Here is a 27,680-nt window from a genome sequence, read left to right on the forward strand (position 1 = left end):
GAGAGAACACTGCTTGCCTTCATGTCTGTACCACAATAAATCTGCCAACTGTGGTCAAAGTCTCTGGATTCCTGCCCCTTCATTTTATTTTGTCTATTACGGAGCAGAAGGAGTGAGAAAGATTTTGCTTCCTATTTTGTTTTGCAAAGCGCTTCTAAGAAAAACAACCCGCGTTCTGAAAACGAGATTCTGAGTGTCCCCTGGGCATGATGAAAACAAACTTTGGTAATCCAAGGGCCTGAGAGGCAGAGTGAATGTCATTCGCATTTCCCTGCGAATGACAAAGTCACTTTTTATTTTTTATTATTATTATTATTATTATTATTAGTGTAGATTCAGGGGATCCACGGGCAGCTTTGTGACCTGGGGATATTGTACGATGCTGAGGTTTGGGGTATGAATAATCCCGTCACCCAGGCACTGAGCATTGTACATTCCTGAGGTATATAATGTGTACTAAAAATAAAATGTATATTTATATATGCACTAATGATTCAACTTGATTCCTTGTAATTAAGAAAAACAAACCCCAAATTCTAGAGGAGTTCTAGAAATATGTAAGAAGAGAGGCCCGGCGCAGTGGCTCATGCCTGTAATCCCAGCACTTTGGGAGGCCGAGGCAGGTGGATCACCTGAGGTCAGGAGTTCGAGACCAGCCTGGCCAACATGGTGAAACCCCGTCTCTGCTAAAAATACAAAAATTAGCCAGGTGTGGTGGCGGGTGCCTGTAGTCCCAGCTACTTGGGAGGCTGAGGTAGAAGAATTGCTTGAATCCACGACGCAGAAGTTGTAGGGAGCCGAGATTGCACCACTGCACTCCAGCCTGGGTCACAGAGCGAGACTCCATCTCAAAAAAAAAAAAAAAAAAAAAAAAGGAGAGAGAGAGAGAGAAAACAAACAAGCAAGAAAATGCAACAGAAAAATCCGTGACCCAAAGATCTCTCCAGTTGCTGCCTTCTGCCTGAAATTCAAAGAATCTCAGGGTGATTTTTCAACCCTTGTACCTCCGCTCCTGCTTCCTGCTCTATTAGTCCTGAGGGTCTGTGGTGCCCCTTCATTGTGTCCAGGTGAAGGCAATGTTTAGCTCCCACCTATAAGCCAGAACATGTGGTGTTTGATTTTCTGTTCCTGGTGTTAATTCACTAAGCATAGCGCCCTTCAGCTTCATCCATGTGACTGCAAAGGGCATGATTTTATTCTTGTTCATGGCTGTGTAGTATTCCATGATGCGGAAGGACCACATTTGCTTTATCTAATTGAGAACATGTGGTATTTGATTTTCTGTTTCTGGCATCAATTCACTAAGCATAATGCCCTTCAGCTTTATCCACGTTGCTGCAAAGGGCATGATTTTATTCTTGTTCATGGCTATGTAGTATTCCATGATGCGGAAGGACCACATTTGCTTTATCTAGTGAAGAACATGTGGTATTTGATTTTCTGTTCCTCATATTGAGTCACTAAACATAATTCCCTTCAGCTGTGTCCATGTGGCTGCAAAGACATGATTTTATTCTTTTTCGTGGCTGTGCAGTGTTCCATGGTGTAGAAGGGCCAAAATTGCTTTATCCAGTAAAGAACATGTGGTATTTGATTTTCTGTTCTTGTGTTAATTCATTAAGCATAATGACCTCCAGCTACATCCATGTGGCTGCAAAGGACATGATTTTATTCTTTTTCATGGCTGTGTAGTATTCGATGCTGTAGAAGAACCTCTTTTGCTTTATCCGTTACCCCACTGATGGGCAACTGGGTTGATTCCATGACTTTCCTATTGTAAGTCATGCTGTGATGAGCCTTACAGGGCCGGGCACTGTAATCCCAGCACTCTGGAGGGCTGAGGTGGGCAGATCACCTGAGGTCAGGAGTTCGAGACCAGCCTGATCAACATGGTGAAACCCTATCTCTACTAAAAATACAAAAATTAGCCAGGCATGGTGGCACATGTCTGTAATCCCAGCTGCTCAGGAGGCTGAGGCAGGAGAATCACTTGAACCCAGGAGGCAGAGGTTGCAGTGAGCCGAGATTGCTACTGCACTCCAGCATGGGCAATAGAGCGAGACTCTGTCTCAAAAAACAAAAAACAAACAAACAAAAAAAAAAACAAGGAATTTTACCATGCATGTGTCTTTTTGGTAGAATGACTTCTTTTCCTTTGGGTAGATGCCCAGTCTTGGAATTGCTGGTGCAAATGGTGGAGCAGTTTAGATTCAGGAGGTACATGTACAGGTTTCTTACATGGGGACGATGTGTGATGCTGAGGTCTAGGGTATGAGTGATCCCATCACCCAGGTAGTGAGCATAATACCCCACAGTTGGTTTTTTCAACTCTTGTCCTTCTACATTCCTCTCTCCCCCTAACTAGACCGCAGTATCTGTTCCCTTCTCTGTGTCTACATATACACAACATTTAGCTCCCACTTATAAGTGAGAACACGCAGCATTCTGTTAATTTACTTAAGATAATGGCCTCCACACTGTTCACAATAGCAAAGATGTGGAACCAACCCAAATACTCATCAGTGATAGACTGGATAAAGAAAATGTAGCACATAGACACTGTTGGCTGGACGCGATGGCTCACGCCTGTAATCCCAGCACTCTAGGAGGCCGAGGTGGGTGGATCACCTGAGGTCAGAAATTCAAGACCAGCCTGACCAGCATGGCGAAACCCCGTCTCTACTAAAAATACAAAAACTGGCCGGGCGTGGTGGTGCATGGCTGTAATCCCAGCTACTCGGGAGGCTGAAGCAGGAGAATTGCTCCAACCGAGGAGGCAGAGATTGCAGTGAGCCAAGATCGTGCCACTGCACTCCACCCTGGGCAACAGAGTAAGACTTGGTCTCAAAAAAACAAAACAAACAAACAAAGCACATAGACACTGTGGAATACTATACAGCCATGAAAAAGGATGAGTTCATGTCCTTTGCAGGGACATGGATGAAGCTGGAAACCCTCATGTTCAGCAAATTGACACAGGAACAGAAAACCAAACACTGCATGTTCTCATTCATAAGTGGGAAGTGAACAATGAGAACACATCGACCCAGAGAGGGGAACATCACACACTGGGGCCTGTTGCAAGGGTGGGGGACTGGAGGAGGGACAACATTATGAGAAATACCTAATGTAGATGATGGGTTGATGGGTGTAGCAAACCGCTATGGCACATGTATATCTATGTAACAACCCTGCACATTCTGCACATATACCCCAGAACTTAAAGTAGAATAGAAAAAAATAATAAAAATAATAAAAATAATTAAAAAATATAATGGCCTCCAGCTACATCCGTGTTGCTGCAAAAAAACAAAAAAAACATGATTTTGTTCCTTTTCAGGGTTGCGTAGTATTCCATGGTGTAGATGTACTGCATTTTCTTTGAGGGTGGAGGGTGGTAGGAGGGAGAAGATCAGCAAAAATAACCTGTGGCTGGGTGTGACAGCTCACACCTGTGTTCTCAGCACTTTGGGAGGCCGAGGTGGGTGGATCACCTGAGGTCAGGAGTTTGAGATCAGCCTGGCCAACATGGCAAAACCCTATCTCTACTAAAAGTACAAAAATTAGCCGGGCATGGTGGTGCACGCCTGTAATCCCGGCTCCTCTGTAGGTTGAGGCAGGAGAATCTCTTGAACCCAGGAGGTGGACATTGAAGTGAGGCGAGATCGCACCACTGCCCTCCAGCCTGGGCCAGAGAGTGGGACTCCATCTCAAAAAATAATCATAAAAATAATAATAATAACCTGTTAGGCTTAGGACCTAGGTTGATTCCATTACAAAAAAAAAAAAAAAAAAAGAAAGAAAAGAAAAAACTAACTTTTTAAAAGAAGGATCTCTCTGTTCAAAAACAAAACCAATGCCCTGTCAGGAAAGATGTTCTGTGTTTTTCTGGTAAATCTGGAAGGAACCTACAAGAAGGAGTCACCCCATAAAATTAGTGGAGCAGCATTGCCTTTTGGGGTGAGGGCTGCTTCTGTTAGGCCACCAGGATGAGTGCCTTCCTGGGGAGTGTGGTTCATCCTACACCATCCAGGAAGCAATTCCTGCCCCCAAATCACCTGCCAGCTTCTGCCCTGTAAGTAAAATCCCCAGCAAGCAGGCAGCAGGGAGCTGCTTGCCTTGGAAGGCAGCTGAAGTCTCTGCCCACCACCCAGACTGTGTCCTCTGGGCAAGGCCAGGGCTTCCAGTTGGATGGTTTTCACATTAGCGGCTGCTGTTTAGAGTCATCAACATTGGCCAGGCGCGGTGGCTCACGCCTGTCATCGCAGCACTTTGGGAAGCCGAGGTGGGCGGATCACAAGGTCAGGGACCAGCCTGGCCAATATGGTGAAACCCTGTCTCAACTAAAAAAAAAATACAAAAATTAGCTTGGTGTGGCTGGGCATGGTGGCTCATCTCTGTAATCTCAGCACTTTGGGAGGCTGAGGCAGGCGGATCATGAGGTTAGGAGATCGAGATCATCCTGGCTAACACGGTGAAACCCCGTCTCTACTAGAAACACAAAAAATTAGCCAGGCACGGTGGCAGGCGCCTGTAGTCCCAGCTGCTCATGAGGCTGAGGCAGGAGAATGGCGTTAACCTGGGAGGCGGGGTTTGCAGTGAGCCCAGATTGCGCCACTGCACTCCAGCCCGGGCGATATAGAGTGAGACTCTGTCTCAAAAAAAAAAAAAAAAAAAAAAAAAAAAAAAAAAAAAAAAATTAGCCTGGTGTGGTGGTGGGCACCTGTAATCCCAGCTACTCAGGAGGCTGAGGCAGGAGAATTGCTTGGACCCTGGAGGCAGAGGTGGCAGTGAGCCGAGATCGCGCCATTGCACTCCAGCCTAGACAACAGAGCAAGATTCTGTTGCAAAAACAAACAAACAAACAAAAAGAATCATCCAAATTGCCATGGCCCAATCTCTTCCCAGACTTGTCAAATCTTTACCACTGGACCTCCATGTTCTAGTTTCAAAGCTCTGCTGGCCACAGTGGCTCATGTCTGTAATCCCAGCACTTTGGGAGGCTGAGGTAGGAGGACTGCTTGAACCCAGGGGCGTGAATCCATCATAGGCAACATAGTGATAATAGTGTTAAATGAGAGCCTGTGTCCAGTAATTCCCCAAATATCTGAGAATTTTCTTTTCTCTAAGTCACAGTCATCCTGGTAGAAGGCTGTAGGTCCCTTTGGGGAAGACTGGGAAAAAGATTAACAATGTAAATTTTTGGCAATGTAGTAGCGTACTTCCCCAAGATAACCCAGCCTCCCCTTCACTTAAGGGGTTGTGGCCTGTGAACTGGCTCAAGTCTGGGAATGATTGAGGGTTTCAGATCTGTGTTTCATTAATTTGAGTTAATCTTTTATTCAGTTGACCTGGAATTCTTCATTTTTTAAAGAACAACTAAGACTTTGGTACAGCCCATTAGCTCTCCCTGTGGTTACCATGGACTACACAATGCCGTGGGTTTCTGTGAGTCAAACCATTCTGACTGCTGCTTTGACACTGCTTTCCACTGTGGTGACCACACCCACCTCATCTTTGGTGATTAAGGACAGCCCATGTTCCCTGCCACCCCAGGATTCAATTATCCTCATTTTATTTAAAGATCCCAGTCCAGTGGCTGCAGTTCCTGCTGTTAACATTTTGCCTACTGAGAGCACAAGCTCAAAGCTCTTCCAGGATACTGGGCTCCTCTCACAATATTCTTTCTCACGATCGTTGTGAGAAGTATGTTCTGTAGACCCTCCAGTGTGAGTGAGCAGGTCTGACATAATAAATCCAGTCTCCCTGAGTTTTTGCGTACCTTCCTGTACACATAAACCAAGGAAGTTGTGGCATCTCAACTTTATGTACCTTAGGTAAACTCTGATTCTGTTTCAGCCAACCAACCAAGACACCAAACAAATAAGCAAACAGCCAACTAATCAACCAATAAGCAAGCAAGCAGCAAACCAACAAAACAACCAAGCAAGGAAGCAAGCACCAACCAACCAAGCAAGCAACCAACCAAGTAACTGAACAAACCAACCCTTGGAGCCCTTTCTAAAGCTTTGACCTACAACCCTGAATCCAGAATCTCTGTTTAGTGGGCCAACATTAATAAATTTAGCTGAATCCAACTTTATGTTACTTCCACCATGGTGCCACACACTTAATATCCATTCCCACATATATTCTCCAGATTTCTTTCTGTATAAATTGTGTGTGTGTGTGTGTGTGTAGAAAGAGAGCATCGACTGAAAAATCACACTATTTTATAAACTTAGAAAAGAGAGCTTTATTTCTTATAAAGGTTTGCAGCCTGCAAGGTGGCCCTTATGACAGGCTGGGAAGTGTGGCCTACAGCCAAGGCCAGAGGCAGGCATTTCCAGGGAGGGAAGGAGAGGACAGGAATTTGTGCCGAATGAGTTGGCTACATATACATACTCAATAGGATATCAGAGGAGCTATATCATTTTATGAGAATACTCATAAGAGAGGACGTAACAGATGCATATTCAATAAACATGCATGTTCATTCTGGGGTGGAGACTTGACATTTAAATGTCTTATAATTAGGCCCTACACATCAGAAAGTGAAGCAGGGACATGAAGGTACTCAGCCTCTGTAAAGGCACAGCCTCTAAAACTGGCCAGAACCAGTCCATGGAGGATGGTCTCTTATAAGGAGAAAGTTACTGAAATCAGTCCCTTGTCCAGTGAAAGCTGTCATTAAGGTTGGTGGGGCAGGAGATCAGTTACTCAGTGTCTGTGAACTGGGTGAGTTGTAACTGTTTTAATCTTGCTTCTGTCACAGCCAGTGCTTGCTTGGCTTCTAGAGAAAAATAAAAACCATGTGGTAGTTAGAATCTAGTTTATGCTTTAAGAGTAGGGTACAAGACTTAACCCTTGCCTGGCATGGCCCTAGGTCCTGTTTATAATTTGGGGTCTTATTGCCACAAAGAGTCTGTTCTGTCAGTCTCATGATCTCTATTTTAACATTAATGCTGTTCAGTCGTTGGGTCTAAACCATAAGAGGGAATGAGGTACAGGGAGGTATGTCTGACCTCCTGTCCTGTCATGGCCAAGAACTGAATTTTAAGATTTATTTGAGGTTCCGTTGGCCAAAAGGGGGTATGCTAAGTCGGGTAGGGGGCTTAGGATTTTATTTTTAGTTCTCAAGGGAGATAAAATAATTTAATCCATTGGCCCCTGTGACTGTGGGACTAACATGGCTATGATCTGTCGGACAGACTTCAGGCTGGCACCCAGGCAAAATTCTATGCTGTAGTAAATGCATCATGCACATTTGTAACAACACGTACATAACAATGTCACAAAATACTTTCATGGTGACACCTAGATTAGTGTTTTATTGAATAGCTGATGATATAACTGGCTCATTTGGTGCCAAGAATGACCATCACCACCATACCAAGGTCATCACTGATCAGAGGCCTAACCCAAGGAGGGGGTCATGTGCAGGCCCAGCGGTGGAGAGGAAAGATGCCGCAGAGGAGACGGATGCCCACAGAGGCCCCTGAGTGGATACCATGCTCACTAAGTGGTAAGTATAGACTCAACGTAGGCTGTTAGCTCTCCCCCTGTGCAAATGGGACCCCATCCACTTGAGAGTCGAGGGTCTGTTTGGGTGGCAGGGATAGCCACTTCTGAAGGTAGAAAGGAAAATAAGCCACCAAATTGGTACCTTTCTGTGAAATGGACATCGTGCTCAGAATCTCCATTTTCCCCACAACCTGGAGGAATAAGTACTGTCATCTGCATTTTATAGCTGAGGAACCTGACTGAACAAAATTGAATTACTCGCCTAAGCAATTAGCAATTAACCAAGTCTTTCTGACTCAGAAACCCAGCTGTTGCCTGTTCATATCCAGCCCCTGTGTTGGTGTCAAGATCTGGCCTGTTCTCAATGCAGCAAGATCCAGGCAGATCACACTGGACTCCCAGCACTGAATCTGGCTGAAGGGGTCATCAAATTTGACTGGGTCATGGGGCTCAGGAGCATCACTCTAAAAAATAGCAGTACAGGAAGAGGCGATGGCCCTAAACAGCATTTGCAGGCAGATCCCATGTTAATCGTAAGGGTCAGGACTCTCTCACTTTTCTGTCTCTCTCTCTGTCTCTCCTCTAGGGCTGACCTCACATTGGACACCACTGCTTCCATGTCCATCACACACCACAGCTGCCTTTTCTTCTGCCTGCTTATGGGAAAGTCCCCTCCTCTCCTCCGTTTTCTTCTCTTCCTGCCCTATCACACCGTGCACTTCTCCCTTTCCTTAAAGAACCACCATCAACTTTAGGAGGAGGGAAAGGGGTGGCTCTGGCAGGAAAAGCCAGAATCCCCTCTAGCCAACAGAGAGAGAGGAATGGCTGCATGTTTTCTCCCCCAATCCAAGGCACTGGGTCTTGGCTGAGTTGCAGGTTCCAAGCTGCTCTCCTGCTGTGTCGGTGAGTTCTGGTCAACCTGCAACCTCCTGATGTGGCCACTGCAGTTCATCGAGTCTTCAGGGACTCCCCATGGCCTAGAGTGCTTTGCCTTGCTTACACGGGAGAGGAGAATGGATTTATAGAGAACATCATCTAAATCCAACTTGACCATTGTGTGGCCACACTTGCTAGATTGCTATAGTCTAAATCTAGCATTGTAGAAAGACGGGGGAGCTTGGAGCTGCACAAACCCAGGTCTGGAACTGGCTCCTTACCTTGGAAGGTGAATGATCCTGGCAGGACTTAGCCTCCCTGGGCCTCAGTTTCTTTATCTGTTTCATGGGAATGAGGATCTCTGCTGGTTGGTTGGGTGATGTGGGGGCTGTGTGAAAACAGCTTGTCAATACAAGCCGAAATTGAAATATTTCTCCACAGAGTATGAAGGTCAAATGAGAGAATACATTTAAATTAAATGGAAAATTAAAATGGCAAAAAAGGCAAAGCTGTATTGAAAGTTCCGAGCTTCTCTATAAGGAGCTTTTTGACTATGTAAGAATCCTGTACTCGTTCCCGCTAAATACAAAAAAAAAAAAAAAAAAAAAGTTGAAGGAGGCAGAAGGGAGAGTGATGCACGATGGGCGAGGACTTCACCTGCTGTTGCTGGCTTTGAGGATAGAGAAAGAAGGCCACAAACCTAGAAGCTGGAGCCCCTAGAAGCTAGAAAAGACAGGGAGCCGATTCATCCCTTAAGCCTCCAGAAGGGACATAGCCCCGCTAGCACCTTGATTTTAGCCCAGTGAGATCCTCTTAGGAATTTTGGCAACCAGAACTATAAGACAGAAATGGAAGCCACTGAGTCCGTAGCTGTTTGTTGCAGCAGCAATAGAAAACTAATGCAGAGCCCAAGAAATCACTGGTGATGAGATGGGGAAAATGGGCTCAGGAGGTCTGGATCTGTGATGAGATGGGGAAAGTGGGCTCAGGAGGTCTGGATCTGTGATGAGATGGGGGAAGTGGGCTCAGGAGGTCTGGATCTGAGGTGCGGATCTGGAGTGGAAGGGGAATTCATTTGTTCATTGTCTATCCTTTTGCATTGATTGAGTTTTTTTCTATATATATGTGTGAATTTTCACAATAACAGTTTTTTCCAAAATAAAATAAAAGAACAAAAGGGGCTTTTTGCAACCCAAATCCTATCTATGTCTGAGTCCACTTGTATTGAATGAGTCTTTCTGCTAACGTCCTTATATTTGGGTGACAATCTGAATGTCAGCGACCAATCAGAGCAGAGGCAAATCTTGGAGTGGCAATTGGTGAATCTGCACAGTGGTGTTTCAATATTGTCACAACCCTTCTGTCTCTCATGCTCTCAAAAAGCATTTCTCTTACCTGTGACAGACTTCCTATACCTAACAGCTTGCAAAAGTGTTCCAGGTTAATGAGAATAATCTCTCGGAGCCATATCTCCCTGCTTGGGGTCTCAGTTTCCCCAACTGTCTCCAGACAAGTTAGGCTAGAAGGCCCCTGAGCCTCAGCCCCTCTATACCCCTCCTGTCACCCAGACCTGATCTGGGTCTTGCACCCTGGGTGCAGCATGACAGGGGTGGGCAGGGGCTGGCTCTGGGCCAGATGACCCTTTCTGATGGACTTCAGCTGTTGGCCTTGCAGGGGAGACAGATCAACCTCACAAGAGTCATACGGTGAGTAGCAGTGGGCAAATCCATCCCCCTCGTCTTAGATTTATGGGGAGACAGACAAAGAGGAGACACTCCAGGAAGACCTGCAGGTGGGAGTACCAGGTTGAAACCAAGGACACCTTCCTGGAGGAGCTGCTGCTTGAGCCAGCTCTGAGAACAGGAGGGGACAGGACTGGAGAGGAGGAGGGGGTCCCCTATGAGCAAAGACTGGCCACCACCCCATCTAACACCCCCACAGGGCCCCTGTGGCATCCCTGTCCAGTCCCTGTCACCACCCAGTTTTTCCCTCTGGACCCAGGAATTCAAAGTAAGCAAGGAGGTCCGCTGCTCCAGTTGGCTGCAAATAATTACAACCTTGAGCCCAAGCAGCACTTTGGGTCCTGGTTTGGGACCATGAAGCGGCTCGGTGAGACTGAGAGGTAAGGCCAGGGCAGGAATTGGGACAGTAGGATTGAACTCTCCCTGGGGGCCAGCCTCAGAAAGCCTTTGGCCATAGCCTCTTGGCCAACATCAGATCCTGTGGTCTGGCAATGCCTGGGGTACCCAGACCTCACTCTGGACAGGCCCTGGGAGGGGGCTCTGGTGAGATCCCCGGCAGCCTCACAGCCACTCTTCTGTCCGTAGCTACAACCTGTCATGCCAGCTGGAGGCTCCATCCCAGTTGGCTGGGAGCACAAAGGCCAGGAAGATAGACATCACCCACCACAGGGGCCAGTCGGGGCCTGAGCCAGGGCGGGCAGAGGTTGGCTGCCTTGGGATATGGGTGGGCTCAGGGAGTCAGACAGCAAGGGACTAGCCTCCCATCCTACTGCTGACCAGACCTGTGACTGGGGAGAGTCACCTTACTTCTCTGGGCCTCAGTTTCCCCCTCTGTGGAGTGACGCTAAATGATCTCTCTGGAGACGGGGATCAATAGGGCACTGGTGATTGACCAGGCACTCAGCACATGCCTGGAGCACACAGTGCAGGACTGTGGTGGGGAGGTGGCCTGAGATCCTGGGGAGTCACCCATGTGTGCCTGCCCTTCCGACCAGCCACCAGGCCCTCAGGGCAGAGCCCACTACCAGCAGCAGCTCACACCCCGAGACCAGCTCAGAGGCGGCCCCTACCTCAGCAGCAGGGACATCACGGACACTTTAAGCTGGTACTAGGGTGGCTTCTCCAGCTCCCACGTGGAGAGGGGTCCCAGCTGAGTCCCACTCACGTGGAGTCTCATGCCCATGAAAGTGCCATTCACCACTGGCCAGGCTCATGAGGCCGCATGAGAGGGGGGTCACTGGGGAGGAGATATCGGGGGAACAGAGAGGATGGTTGAATTTTTGTATAATAGGCAGTGCAAGTGTTTACCATTTGGGAGGGGAAAGGTTTGTTATTATTAGCAACGCTACACTTGAATATTATACTAAAATCCAGTCTCTCTATAACCTGGGAGTTGCTCTTTTGTTCTTTCTTTTCCTGTCTTAATTAAAATGAGATGCAGACTCTCACGGTCCACAGTCAATTAAGAAATCTTGCATGGCCAACAGGTTATGTCTTGGAGAGCAGAGTTTCAGTACCATCAGCCTGGCAAGGAGCTGGGCCTGCTCCTCAGAGCTCCCGGGACTGCGAGATTTGGCACGTTCACAGGGCACCGTCACAGCCTCTGAAACATGCTGTCTTTAAAGACTTTTGCAGTGGCTCACTCACTCACAGTGGGATGCGGTGGCTCACTCCTGTAATCCCAGCACTTTGGGAGGAAGAAGCGGGTGGCTCACTTGAGGCCAGGAGTTAGAGACCAACATGGCCAACATGGCAAAACCCCATCGCTACTAAAAATACAAAAAATTAGCCAGGTGTGGTGTCAGGTGCCTGTAATTCCAGCTACTCAGGAGGCTGAGGTAGGAGAATTGCTTGAACCCAGGAGGCGGAGGTTGCAATGAGCAGAGATCACACCACTGTACTCCAGTCTGGGCAACAAGAGCAAAACTTCATCTCAAAATAAAAATAATAAAAAAAAAACACAAAGACATTTGCAAGGACCATGTCCTCACCCAGAATGGTGCCTGCCTTTCTACAGTTTTTCAGGAAGAGGAAACATTTTCTGCTTCTCTCGCTGCGGTTTTTTTTTAACCACCCATTAGGAACCTATAGATTTCAGGATCGAACACTGGGATTCCCTCAGCACTAAAGGAGGAAAATTGCAAACAGAGCTGGAAGTGCAATGTGGAAAGGTCAGGCTGAGGAAGGTTCTTAGCCAGTAGACCAAGGGCAGGAAGGACACTGCCTCCTCAGTCTCCCACCAGGGAACTTGTGATTCTTGTCCCCTGATGTCAGAATTCCTTGTCATGTTTGTTTTGTCTCCAAGGGAAGGGTTTGAATTTCAGAATTTAAGGCTAGAGTGGGCCTCGTGCAGTTAACATTAACCCTCTCTCTCCTTCGCTGGCCGAGGTGAGGTCCAGGACCATGTAGTTCTGACGTCCACTCTCTCGGGGGATCACCAGTTCACCCATCTCACCCGGCAAGCTGGGCCCTAGTTTGGCGACAGGCATCTTCCACCCACCTGGGAGGCAGGGTTCAACACTCTGCCTCTGACCTTGTTTCCTTCTCCTGCCACCTGCTTAGGCAACCAGAAGGGGTTGTCCAGCCAGCACCTGGGCTTCAGCGCTCCTCAAGCAGGTGGAGGAAGTTTCAGGCACCTGGCTCCTCAGGTGTCTGCCATCCAGGTGCTCTTCAGGCTTGCCCAGCAGAGCTCTCTTGATCCAGCTAGAACTGGCCAGAACTGACTCACTCAGGAATGTGTAGACTTTGGCATCAGGGGCTGCTTTAATTTGCACAATTTCCAAATGCCTCTTTTTTCTTCTTTTTCTGATGAGTCATCTCCCTAGACTTGCATTTTAAAGAGATAGATAGTTATCAGGTTCCAGAGAAGACGTGGTAGAACATTTATATCTCAAAGACACAGAGCTGAGACTTCAGGTTTAGATATTATAATTTGCCTAAACCAAAAAGGAAGGTGTAGGTAAAGTTCTAGTCAAGACAGGATGGCCAGGAAAAACACCTTAAACCAAGGGATGGCTTGCTTTGCTGATTTAAGCCAATGGCTTCTTTATCATAAGACTTCCCAGTGATTTAGTCCTCCCTCTCTTCCAGTGCACAGAGACATACCCCTCCTTACAAATTAAAAATGTTCTTTAGAGATGGAAATTTATTTTACAAAAATGTTTCAAAATAACCAGATGAAAATCATCCTTATGCCAGAAAGACTTTATTTTTTTATTACTAGAAATGAAACAGTAAGTATTTGTTGTATTGACATACTTAGGCTTAGACCTATGTTTAACAAGAAAGCCTAATAATAGCACTGTGGTTAGACTCTAGCCTATTTTTCCAAGCCATCATTTTATTATTAAGGAAACAAAGGATCAAATACCTTTCATTCATCTGATGTGATCCTTTAAAACACATTCCACCAATAAGTCCTATTTGGAACAGCTGAAAATCTTTTAATAAAACTTTTTAAAGATGAGCTCATGGCTTAGTGTAAATTTCACAAGCTTAATTAGGTCAAGTGGAAGGAACTCAGATGAGTAGTTGCCCAATCAGAGCCCATTATTTGTAAGTCATCAGCCCCCTCCATGACCTTAAAACTCCACTCTGACCTAATTATTGCAAACCTATACACAACAAAGTGAAAGGATTAATTTTCATTCATCAACCTCTCAATCCCAGATTCTCAAAGAGAAAACCTGTGTAAGGAATACTTACCAAAACCAGACAGGAAAATTAGAGCCTGCATACTTAAGAGTCAAATTTGTTCCACTACAGCCAGGTCGCATACAGTTACATCATTTGGTTCTTCATACACTCTAGAACTGACCAGGACAGAGTTTAGCATAGAAAAACTGTAAGAAATAGGTTCTGAAACATAGAAATCGCAAAGTTCAAAAGGCTATGAAAAAGACTAATGTAAATGAGACTTCCCTCCCTTTGTTTTAAATAAATAGACCCATCAGAGAAATGCAAATCAAAACCACAATGAGATACCATCTCACACCAGTTAGAATGGCGATCATTAAAAAGTCAGGAAACAACAGGTGCTGCTGAGGATGTGGAGAAATAGGAACACTTTCACACTGTTGGTGGGACTGTAAACTAGTTCAACCATTGTGGAAGACAGTGTGGCCATTCCTCAGGGATCTAGAACTAGAAATACCATTTGACCCAGCCATCCCACTACTGGGTATATACCCAAAGGATTATAAATCATGCTGCTATAAAGACACATGCACACGTATGTTTATTGTGGCACTACTCACAATAGCAAAGACTTGGAACAAACCCAAATGTCCAAAAACTATAGACTGGATTAAGAAAATGTGGCACATATACACCATGGAATACTATGCAGCCATAAAAAATGATGAGTTCATATCCTTTGTAGGGACATGGATGAAGCTGGAAACCATCATTCTTAGCAAACTATCACAAGGACAAAAAACCAAACACCGCATGTTCTCACTCATAGATGGGAATTGAACAATGAGAACACTTGGACACAGGAAGGGGAACATCACACACCAGGGCCTGTTGTGGGGTGGGGGGAGTGGGGAGGGATAGCATTAGGAGATATGCCTAATATAAATGATGAGTTAATGGGTGCAGCACACCAACATGGCACATGTATTCATATGCAACAAATCTGCACATTGTGCATGTGTACCCTAGAATTTAAAGTATAATAAAAAATAAAAAAAGAAAGAAATAGATGTTCTGTAAAAATATACACAATTTTTACAGACAAATACATTTATAAGTTGTTTTTATCTTAAAAATTGGGGATATTTCATATTTATAACTAATTATTGAGCCTTCAGTTTTCTTGGCCATTTCTAGGCTAATAAACTAAGAATCATGTAAACTAAGCCAAAGTAGAATAGACATAAAAGTCCTGAACACTTCAACTTCCTATTCTTCAAGAAGTATACTTGGCAAATCTCATTTGAGAGAGGAAAAGCTTTCCTCCACCCTCTGTTTTACAGCGCTGAGGCTTCTCATCACATTTCTATGACTTGTAGCTTAATCCATGTTACATGGTCACTGGCATTATTAGTGCTTCTCTTTTAACACTTCTCAATTTGGTGGTGTATTTAATTAATTCTATCACTGGAGGATTGTAAAATTACATATATGAATACCTCACTTTAGAAGCCACTTAATTTTTTTCCAAGGGGATATTTGACTATATTTCACTTGTGTCTTAATGATTTTATAATTTAAACCCTAAATTATAAATCTAGAATTTAGAAAGTATATTTCCTCACTGGATTACATTTTTGGAAATATTATTTTATATGTGCACAAATATTACAAAATCACTGTAGACACCTGAAAACTATATTATCTTTTAAAGGCAATATTCTACATTAAACTGCTATAACAAAATTGTTTGGTGCATTTTTTCTAGTACATTTTGTATATATTACATGTTTAACCTTTTTTTATCCAGCAAATAATTTTTGAGTATCCACTAAGTGCTAGGTTCTGCATGACTAACTGAATTTAAAGAGTGAAATAACAGACATGGTCTCAGACAATAAAAATTAACATTAGGTCACCTATTTATATATTTTTAAATGGTAATTATGAAAACTTTTTGAGATTTTTAACTAGATAACATTATAATAACACACTTGATGTTGTTAATATTTGCCAGTGAGCAAAAAAGAAAATAAAAAGATGGTTTTATTCAATATACACTTTAAAATTGCAGGAAATAGTCAAGTTTCTCTGCTTTGCAGTTGAATGTCTATGTGTTTTTCTCTGCAACTTGGCTTTTGTGGAGTGAGAGAAACAATTATTCTTCCAGCCCAATGAAGGCAGAAGAGTAACGATAAATCTAATATTTTAAATGCTTATCAAAAGATAGTAAACATATTATTTCAGAATACTGAGATCAATAAGTTGACCTAGAAAAAAAGCCAAACTGACAGTATTACTGAATAAGGAAAGGCCCAAAGAGACAAAATACTTATTATTTTGTAACCTCGGTATGACACAACTTACCCTAACTATAAAGACCCTAAATTACCAAGATGGGTGCTTATAATATGGAGAGTAAAAAAAGTCATTTCACTTTTAGCTTTTTTATTTCTCTCAGAATACAAAGTGTATAAGGAGTTGATAAAGAAGTTGATACTGTAAGTTAGTACTACAATGACAGCACTTTTCAAGAAAAGACTTTTTTCTCTCTTACAAATATCATGTTAGCAGTATTTGTTTTCTCCAGAAATAATGAGGAAATAAAAACATAAGTATGTGGGTAATTAGTGTAGTTTCTTAAAGAAATGAGTTAGGCAACAGGCTAATAATGTATACTTCGCTGGCTTTTGAATGCCAACAATCATATTCTTTATAAGGCACAGAGAAGATTTTTCTAAAGAACAAGTATGTGAACCTGAAAAGTAATCACCACTTGGTAGTGACAATATGGATAGGGTGAAGGGCGTCACCAAGAAGCAATGAAAAGATACATTTGCAGTTAAATTTGAAAACCATGATGTTTAATACATATAGTAATAAAGAATACTTTCTCCTGTTTCAAAATTATTTTAGAATTTAAGATAGAAGCTAAAATACCTAGGGATAATGATATGACTATTGAAAATTAAAAATTAAAGGACATTTTGAGTATTAGAAGTTAAGAATGAGAACTTATTACCCAATGAACAGGGGATAATTCATTATGCTCCATATCCATTGAATTAAAAGACAGGCCCATTACCTGGATAATTTGAAAGTTTAATTTTATTTAAAAGTCTTGTTTCATTCATCAAGCTAAAGGATTAGCTCCCAGAAATATTCTAGGATTGCATATCCCCAACTCTGTAGGAAGTATAGAAAGAATGTTATAAGGGCCACCACCTAAACATTATTATGTAAATAATTTAGTACCATTCCATTTGCCTTTGTAGATTTAAAAATGTAAATGGCTTTCTCATATTAGGAAACATCATTTTTCAAAACCCAGATAAACATAGTATATTGCAAGAGAATAATTATTTTCTTTATTAAAAAAGAAATACTGGATGCTAAGTCCAAAAGACATAAATTATTTTATACTAATAACTACCAACATTTTATTCATTAAAATATAAAGGTCAAAGATTTTAAAATGATCTTTAAATGATTAATAACATGTTGATCTTTTTCTTCTTTCTGTAGACCTTTTTGAGTCTTAAAATACTAAACTATACAAGCAATATTAAATAGTATATAAACTTGGATTAAAATATTCAAATTTACTAGAATGTGGACATTGGAAAGAATGAAAATAAACAGAAGCATAAAGCAGCAGATATAAAATTAAGAAAGCAACTAAGAGTGTTTAAAGTACATATTCATCTGTAGTCTAATGTCTACCATAAACAATGACTCTTCTCAGTAAAACACAAATCGTTCATGAAGGGAAAAAGCATGTTGTATTAGAAAATATTCAACATAACTTTTTTAGTACTAACTTGTGCCTGGAGTATTATTGGTTTTTCTAATATGAACTTATGCACTTGATAATTTTTTTCATAAAGATTGTATGTACAACTCCATTCAAAAGCAGTTTTGGGTGGGTTTTTTTTTGGGGGGGGGGGACGGAGTTTTGCTCTTTTCACCCAGGCTGGAGTGCAATGGTGCGAACTTGGCTCACAGCAACCTAGCAACCTTTGCCTCCCAGGTTCAGGTGATTCTCTTGCCTCAGCCTCCTGAGTGGTTAGGACTACAAGCATGTACCACCATGCCTGGCTAATTTTGTGTTTTCAGTAGAGACATGGTTTTGCCATGTTGACCAGGCTGGTCTTGAACTCCTGACCTGAGGTAATCCTCCCACCTTGGCCTCCCAAAGTGCTGGGTATGGGCAAGAGCCACCATACCCGGCCTCAAAAGCAGTTTTTAAAAGCAAACACAATATAACACCAAAGTTGAAAAATCCATGCTCACCCAAGGATGCCAGGTTTAATAAATTATTTATAGAACACTGCATCAAAAATAAGACAATAACCCAAAATATACCATTAAAGATGTATCCACTCCTACAACTAGAGATAATTAATCTATCTGGTAGCAAATGATACTTCAATCAGTTTCAGCATGTCTGAAATCTTTAAGGACAAAAGTGATAAAACATGACTTCATTCTTCATTAGACTCTGAGAACACTTGAAGGAAAATAACTTCTGAAGCACAAAGAGGTAAAGAGGTGTAATCTTTCAAAAAGATATTCAGTGTTCAAAATCCAAGAGTGCAATATCAGGCTGGGTGCGGTGGCTTATGCCTGTAATCCCAGCACTTTGGGAGACCATGGTGGGTGGATCACCTGAGGTCAGGAGTTCGAGACCAGCCTGGACAACAGGGTGAAACTCTGACTGTACTAAAAATACAAAAATTAGTCAGGCATCGTGATGTGCACCTGTAGTCCTAGCTACTTGGGGGGCTGAGACAGGAGAATCGCTTGAACCTGGGAGGTGGAGGTTGCAGTGAATCGAGATCATGCCACCTCACTCCAGCATCAGTAACAGAATGAGATTCCATCTAAAAAAAAAAAAGAGTGTAATATCATATCGGTATACACAGATAATATACTGAATGAAACAAATAGAATAATTTGAAGAGGTATCTTGATGAACAAGGAGTCACTAGAAAGGTTGTATTCATGTCTTTGAAGGAACTTGCAATGTGAGAAATTAATACTTTGACTACTATACTAAAAGTTTATTGCTAACATGTATTGAGTTATTAACGTGTGTTAGGCAGAGTACCATATAATTTGCAAGTGTTATCTCATTTATTGTAGGTAAAATGTAATTTCGAACTCTGGGAGTATAAACGAATTAGATAGAATACAATTCTATTTAAATTGCTATCAGTAAATAGGTATCTAGGAACAGGGTGATACAGTGCCCAAGTTTTCTATTCTTACTAAATGTTGTGTTTCATTTTCAATGTTTTCTTGGATATTGCTCTTTTTTGGTGACTTTGATTTTTTTTATTTTAGAAAACTAATAAATTGACTCTTCTTGGTACTGACTCTTGGGTTTTATAGAAGAAAAAGTAATTAAATTCTGTACATTTACCTTTACCTCATTTTTTCTCTTTTAAATTTACTTTGACATATAATAAATGTACATGTTATGGGGTACAGAGTGATATTTTGATATATTTATGCAATGCATAAAGATCAAGTCACAGTCATTATCATATCCACTACCTAAATCATGTATTATTTCTTTGCAGTGAGAATATTCAAAATCTTTTATTTTAGTTATTTGAAAACACACAATAAATTCCCGTTAACTACAGTCACCCAACAGTGCTGTAGAGAACTAGAACTTCTTCCTTCTCTCCAGCTGTAATTTTGTATGTATTAACCACATTTTTCTTATACTCTTCTTTCTCCTACTCTTTCCAGGATATGGTAACCAAAACTCTACTATCTACTTCTACGAGATTAAAAATTTTAGCTTCCATACATAAGTGAGAACACGTAGTTATGTGGTGTTTATGTTTCTATGCCAGGCTTATTTCACCTAACATAATGCCCTCCACTTGCATTCTTGTTGCCACAAATAACAGGATTTTGTTCTTTATTATAACTAAATAATATTCCATTATATATGTATGTCACATTTCTTTATCCATTCATCTGTTGATGGACACTTTTGTTGATTCCATATCTTGGCTATTGTGAATAGTGTTGTAATAAACATGCAGTGCAGGTAACTCTTTGATATACTGATTTTCTTTCCTTTGGATATATACTGAAAACCATATGATCAAATTAATAAACACAATAAAAGCATTTGGCAAAATTAAATATTCTTACATGACAAAAAACCTCTTAACAATTTAGTATAGAAAATATATGCCTTAACACAGAAGGACATAAAGGACAAATCTACAGCTAAGATCATACTGAGTGTGGAAAAGGTGAAAGATTTTACTGTGAACAAGAAAAAGATTTTACTGTAACAAGAAAAGGATGCCTATTTTCACCAATCATATTTCACATAGTGAAAGTCTTAGCCAGGACAATTAGGTGAGAGAAAGAAATCAAAGGATATCTGAATTGGAAAGGAGACAGTCGAATTGTCCTTGTTTAAAGACAATGTGATCTTATACACGGAAAAAAATAAGATGCTACCAAAAGCTTCTTAGGGTGATACATGAAATTAATAAAGTTGCAGGATATAAATCAACATACAAAAATCAGTAGCATTTCTATATATTGATAGTAAACTAGCTGAAACAAGAAATTAAGAAAGCAACTCCTTTTACAATAGCTACAAAAATGTACTTAGAAATAAATTTAACCAAGGAAGTAAAAGATTTCTACAACAAAAATGACAAATATTAATGAAAGAAATTAAAGAAAACACAAAAAAGGAAAGACATCCACGTTTATAGACTGAAATAACTAATATTCTTAAAATGACCCACTATCCTATGTGATTTACAAATTTAGTACAATCACTAGCTTGTATTTTTAAAAGCACCTTTGCTGCATATTCTTAAGATATTCAATGACAATGCCTGGATTTAAGTTTGAGGTATTATTATATCTATTTTATATTGGGCACAATATAATGTTATCAGAGGTAACGGTTTTGATTGGTCCTAGGTCATACAGTAATACATACATTGTGATTTATAGACGTTATCTTTTAATACTCGGGCATTTAGAAAGTTCATTTAGACAAAGTTATAAAAACTTGCCTTCCTTTCTGCCTATATCACATAAAAATCCTAATTTAAGAGGTAATAACATTTTTATTTGATATACAATTTATCAACACAATAAAAATCTAACAATTATCATGTGCAGATTGTGAAAATCTCATCAGATTAAGGAACGCAAAGACATCTTTTTCATATTTCGAATGTAAAACTCTTTTGGAAACTTATTTTTAGAAAGTTAAAAACATTTTTTCATTAGTTTTTCATGTAAAATTGTGACAACCAGCATGAAATAACTGTCATCACAGAAGCATGGTATATTTGATTCCAAAACATATTCTTTGTAAGTTTTAATATATTTATGTATTATTTATACTTAGATTGTAACCCATAATGTAGACATTATTTTTCCTTCTACTCTTAAGAATATTCTTAAATAATAAAATTAAAATGAATTATAATTTTTGTTGGGTGGGAAAAAGAATAGGCACACACGTGACAGTGCATCACTTCACCTCATCATTTCATCTCATCATTTCATCTCATTTCATCATTTCATCTCATCATTTCATCTCATTTTATCTCATCTCATCATATCATCTCATCATTTCATCAAATCTCATCTCATTTCCATTTCATTTTCATTATTTCATTTAATTTCATCTAATTTCATTTATTTCATTATGTCACTTCACATCATCTCATTTCATCTCATCATTTTTCATATCATTTTTCATCTCATCATTTCATCTCATCATTTCATCTCCTCATCTCATCATTTCCTCCTTTCATTTCAACATTTCATCTCATCATTTCTTCTCATCTCATTTCAATTTCATTTCATTATTTCATTTCATCTCATTTCATTATTTCACCTAATTTCATTATTTCATCTCATCTCATCTCAATTCATCTCATCTCATTTCATCTCATCATTTCATCTCATCATTTTTCATCTCATTTTTCATCTCATCATTTAATCTCATTTCATTTCATTTTGTCTCATCATTTCAGCTCATCATTTCATCTCACCACATCTCTTCATTTCATCATTTCATTTCAACATTTCATTTCATCTCATCTCATCTTTCAATTTCATTTCAATATCATTTCATTTCATCATTTCATCTCATTTCATTATTTCATTATTTCATTTCATCTCATTTCAATTCATCTCATCATTTCATCTCATCATTTTTATCTCATTTTTCATCTCATCATTTCATCTCATCATCTCATTTCATCATTTCATCTCATGTCTTCTCATCATTTCATCTCATCAGTTTAACTCATTTCGTCTCATCTCAATTTCATTATTGCATTTCATTTCACTTTATTTCATTTCATCTCATCTCATCATTTCATCTCATCTTACCTCATTTCATCTCATCATTTCTTCTCATCTCATCTCATCATTTCATCATTTCATCTCATCTCACCTCATCTCATTTTATCTCATCTCATCATTTCATCTCATCCTTTCATTTCATCTCATTTCATCTCCTTTCATCTCATCTCACCTCAGCATTTCATCATTTCATCTCATCATTTATTTCATCTCATTTTATCTCATCATTTCATCTCATCTCAATTCAATTTCCTTTCATTATTTCATCTCATTCATTTCATCTCATTTCATTACATCTCATCATTACATCTCATCTCATCTCATCATTTCATCATTTCATCTCATCATTGCATCTCATCATTCATCTCATCATTTCATCTCATCTCATCATTTCCATTTCATTATTTCATTTCATCATTTAATTTCATCATCTCATTTAATTTCACCTCATTTCTTCATTTCATTTTTTCATTTCATTATCTCATTTCATCTCATTACGTTTCATCTAATTTCATCTAATTTCATCTCATCATTTCATTTCATCTCATCATTTCATCTCATCTTTTCATCTCATCATTTCATCTCATCATCTCATCAACTCATTTCATCTTATCATTTCATCATTTCATCTCATCATTTCATCTTGTATCTTCTCATCTCATTTCAATTTCATTTCACTATTTCATTTCATTATTTCATGTCATGTCATCTCATCATTTCATCTCATCACATCTCATTTCATCATTTTATTTCATCATTTCATCTTATCATTTCATCTCATCTCATTTCAATTTTATTTCAATTTCATTTTATTTCATTATTTCATAGCATTTCATCTCATTATTTCATTATTTCATTTCATTTCATCTCATCAGTTCATCTCATCATTTCATCTCATCATTTCATCTCATCATCTCCTCTTATCTCATTTCGTCTCATCATTTCATCATTTCATCTCATCATTTCTTATTTCATCTCATTTTATCTCATCATTTCATCTCATCTCATCTCAATTCAATTTCCTTTCATTATTTCATTTCATCTCATTCATTTCATCTCATTTCATTACATCTCATCATTACATCTCATCTCATCTCATCATTTCATCATTTCATCTCATCATCGCATCTCATCATTGCATCTCATCATTCATCTCATCATTTCATCTCATCTTATCATTTCCATTTCATTTCCATTTCATTATTTCATTTCATCATTTAATTTCATCATCTCATTTAATTTCACCTCATTTCATTATTTCATTTTTTCATTTCATTATGTCACTTCATTTCATCTCATTACATTTCATCTAATTTCATTTCATCTAATTTCATCTCATCATTTCATTTCACCTCATCATTTCATCTCATCTTTTCATCTCATCATTTCATCTCATCAACTCATTTCATCTTATCATTTCATCATTTCATCTCATCATTTCATCTCATCTCGTATCTTCTCATCTCAATTTCATTTCATTATTTCATTTCATTATTTCATGTCATGTCATCTCATCACATCTCATCATTTCATCATTTTATTTCATCATTTCATCTTATTTCATTCTCATCTCATTTCAATTTTATTTCAATTTCATTTTATTTCATTATTTCATATCATTCATCTCATTATTTCATTTCATTTCATCTCATCAGTTCATCTCATCATTTCATCTCATCATTTCATCTCATCATTTCATCTCATCATCTCCTCTTATCTCATCATTTCATCTCATCATTCATCTCATCATTTCATATCATCATTTCATATCATAACTTTATCTCACCATTTCATTTCATCTCATCTCATCATTTCATCTCATTTCATCATTACATCTTATTTCATCTCATTTTATGTCATTTCATGTCATCATTTCATCACATCTCATCTCATCTTTTCATCTCATCATTTCATCTCATCATTTCAACTCATTGCATCTCATCTCATCATTTCCATTTCATTATTCCATTTCATCATTTCATTTCATTATTTCATTTCATTATGTCATTTCATCTCATCACATTTCATCTCATCTCATTTCATCTCATCTCATCATTTCATCTCATCATTTCATCTCATTTCATCTCATTATTTCATCTGATTTCATGTCATCATTTTATCTAATTTCATCACATCTCATCTCATCATTTAATCTCATCATTTAATCTCATTTCATCATTTCATCTCATCTCATCATTTCATCATTTCATCTCATCATTTCTTCTCATCTCATCATTGCCATTTCATTATTTCATCATTACATTTCATAGTTTCCTTTCATTATTTCATTTCATTTCATCTCATTTCATTATTTCATCTCATTTTTCATCTCATTTTTCATCTCATTTCATCTCATCATTTCGTCTTATCATCTCGTCTTATTTCATCATCTTATCGTTCATCTCATTTCATCTCATCATTTTATCTCATTATATCATCTCATCTCATCTCAATTTCATTTCATATCATTTCATTTCATTATTTCATTTCATCTCATCATTTCTTCTCATCATTTCATCTCGTTTCATCTCATCATTTCATCCATCATCTCATTTCATCTCATCTCCTTTCAATTTCTTTTCAGTTTTGTCATTTTATCTCATCATTTCATCTCATCATTTCTACTCACCATTTCATCTCAAAATTTCATCTCATTTCATCTCATCATTTCATCATTTCATCTCATCATTTCATCTCATCTCAAGTAATCTTATCATTTCATCTAAGTGAAATGATGTAATGGAATCATGAAATGAAATGGATAGGATGCCCTCAGTGATGTTAAATTTAAAAATTGTTTGTTTTCATGTATTCATTTTTATATTTATATGTATTTATATTTATATTTACTTATATTTCTTTTTACTTATTTTTATTTATATTTTTACTTATTTATTGGTAGACAAGGTCCTGTTCTGTGGCCTAGGCTGGAATGCAGTGGTGCATTCACAGTTCACTGCAGCCTCGAGCAAACCTCCCACCTTAGCCTCCCAGGTAGCTGGGACCCCAGGTGCGCACCACCACACCTGGTTAATATTATATTATTTGTAGAGATGGAGTCTTGCTATGCTGCCCAGGCTGGTCTCAAACTCCTGGGCTCAAGCAATCCTCCTGCCTTTGCAACCCAAAATGCTGGGATTACAGATATGAGCCACAGTGCCCATCCTATTTATTTACTTATTTATTTATTTAATAAAGAAAAGGTCTCAATATGTTGCCCAGGCTGGTCAACTCCTGGACTCAAATGATTCTCCAAACTTGGCCTCTCAAAATGTTGGGATTACAGGTATGAGCCACCATGCCTGGCCTAAAAATAGTATTATATTTTTGCATTATATAATTTTCAATTAAGTAATATGAATATTCTGTACAGGAAATATGCCCTTAATTACATAGGAATAAACATTTGTTACAGTGAGAAAAATCTAATAGAGCTAAAAATAAAAATTAATTTGAAGAGGTCATTAGATACTCATACATTCTTACGTTTATATATTCTTTCATATATTCATATATTCTTTTAACAGTATCAATGGTTTGGAGTTATGTGTACAAAACCATGACCTACATGTAATACAACTAATAACAAGCACTTACAATTCAAGGCATATTATATACAAAGCTTTAACTTCTCATCTTCAGATTTTGTTTTTTTTTCTTTCTGTTTTGGCAGATACTATGAACACAACATTCAACTCACGGACACTATGGAGCCCTTACTAAGCATAAAGTACTGTGAAAGGCCAGGGCTAGGACAGAACTGAGACAGGGCCAGGGATAGGACAGAACCGGGGCAGGGTCATGGCCAGAGAAAAACCAGGGGCAGGGTCACAGCCAGGGACATAAGAGGACCAAGGCCAGGGCCAGAAGTAGGGCAGGGACATGGCAGGGCCAGGGCCATGGCAGGATCAGGGCCAGCAGAAGGCCAGGGCAGGGCTAGGGTAGCACAGGGCCAAGGCAGGGCAGGGTCAGTGTAGAGCAAGGAATGGGCCAGGGTATGGCAGGGCAGGGACAGGGAGGTCCAGGGCCAGAGTCAGGTCCAGGACATGGACAGGGCAGGGCCAGAAACATGGCAGGACCAGAAAGGGGAAAGGGCAAGGGCAAGGCCAGAGAAGGACCACAGTAAAAACATGGCCAGGGAGGGTCCAGGGCAAGGGCAAGGCCAGGGCAGAACCAGAGCCAGGGCAGGCCAAAGGCAGGGCCAGGTCAGGGCAAGGCCACGGTAGGGCAGGGCCAGTGTAGGGTGAGGGTAGGGCCAGGGCAAGTTCAGGGCCAGGGCAGGACTAAGATAGCACAGGGCCAAGGCCCTGTACTAAGATAGCACAGGGCCAGGGCAGGGCCAAAGGAGGGGCCAGGGCCAAGCATGGCCAGTGTGGGGCCTGGGGATTGTCAGGGCCAGGGCCAGGGTCAAGGCTGAGCCAGGAACAGGGCCACAGCAAGGGCAGGGCCAGGGTCAAGACTGAGCCAGGAACAGGGCCAGAGCAAGGGCAGGGCCAGGGAGAAGGCAGAACCAGAGAGGATCCAGAGAAAGGGCAGGGCCAGGGAAGAACCAGGACCAGGATAAGGCAAAGCCAAGGCCAGGGCAGGGCAAGGCCAGGGCAGGGCAAGACCAGGGAAGGGCAAGGCCAGGGTAGAAATGGCCAGTGTACGGCCAGGCCAGGGTAGGAAAAGGCCACGGTAGGGCCAAGGCCAAGGCGGAGCAGGGCTAGGGTAGCACAGGTCATGGCCAAAAACAGGGCAGGGCCATAGCAGTGGCAGGACTAGCAACAGGGCCAGGGTAAGCGCTGGACCAGAGCACGGTGGGGACAATACAGGGCCAGGACAGATGATGGCAAGGCAGGTCCAGGGTCATTTCATGGACTCGGTAGGCCTGGGGTCAGGCCAGGGCAGGCAAAGGGCAAGGCCAGGGAGAAGGCAGGGCCAGGGCCAAGGCACTGCCAGGGCAGGGCAGGACCAGTGCAGGGTGAGGGAAAGGCCAGGGCATGGAAGGGCAGGGCAGGACCAAGGAAGGGCCAGGAGAGTGCCACGGCAGGGTCAAGGCCAGAACAAGGGTACGGCTCGGGTCAGAAATATGGTAGGGCAAGGGCTGGGCCCAGGCTGGGACATGCAGGGCAGAGCATGGCCTGTGCAAGGCAGGGCCAGAGCCAGGCCATAGAGATGGGAGGGCAACACCAAGGCAGAGTCAGGGTAGATCCAGGGCTGAGCAGAGTCAGGGCAGGTCCAGAGTTGAGGCAGAGCTAGGGCCCAAGCAGGGCCATGGCAGCACCAGGGCAGAAAAGGGCAGGGCAATGCAGGACTGGGCCATGGCAGTGCCTGGTCAACTCTGGGGCAGGGCCAGAAGCAGGACAGGGCCAGGGCCAATGCTCAGACCAGGGACAGGGCATGACAGGAAGTGCCAGAGCAGGGCTGGGCCAATGTTGGGACAGGGCAAATCAGACCAGGACACCTCCAAGTCCAGCTCTGGCCCTGCCTTGGCCCTGGCCCCTTCCTGACCTGACCTTGTCCCTGGCCCTGCCCTATCCATGCCCT

The 27,680-nt window shown here is 41.0% G+C and overlaps 1 long non-coding RNA gene and 1 pseudogene across 3 annotated transcripts in view; both read right to left on the reverse strand.

Annotated features, from left to right (window-relative positions):
- Window positions 1-6,237: 6,237 nt before the first annotated feature.
- Window positions 6,238-27,680, reverse strand: part of LOC129137326 (uncharacterized) — a 32,382-nt gene continuing 10,939 nt past the window's right edge. For 2 of the 3 annotated variants that reach the window (XR_010152593.1, XR_008539779.2), the window contains exons 4-7: window positions 13,848-13,954; window positions 12,643-12,968; window positions 8,682-8,788; window positions 6,238-6,793 (exon numbers count right to left, since the gene is read on the reverse strand). This is a non-coding gene — a long non-coding RNA (uncharacterized LOC129137326). Of the gene's footprint in view, window positions 6,794-8,681; window positions 8,789-11,212; window positions 12,969-13,847; window positions 13,955-27,680 lie in introns of all 3 variants that reach the window. The other variant, XR_010152594.1, reaches the window with a different exon arrangement.
- LOC129137300 (uncharacterized) lies at window positions 25,057-27,327 on the reverse strand (annotated as a pseudogene).

The sequence above is a fragment of the Pan troglodytes genome, chromosome 18 (genome assembly GCF_028858775.2).
Source record: "Pan troglodytes isolate AG18354 chromosome 18, NHGRI_mPanTro3-v2.0_pri, whole genome shotgun sequence".
Lineage (NCBI taxonomy): Eukaryota > Metazoa > Chordata > Mammalia > Primates > Hominidae > Pan > Pan troglodytes.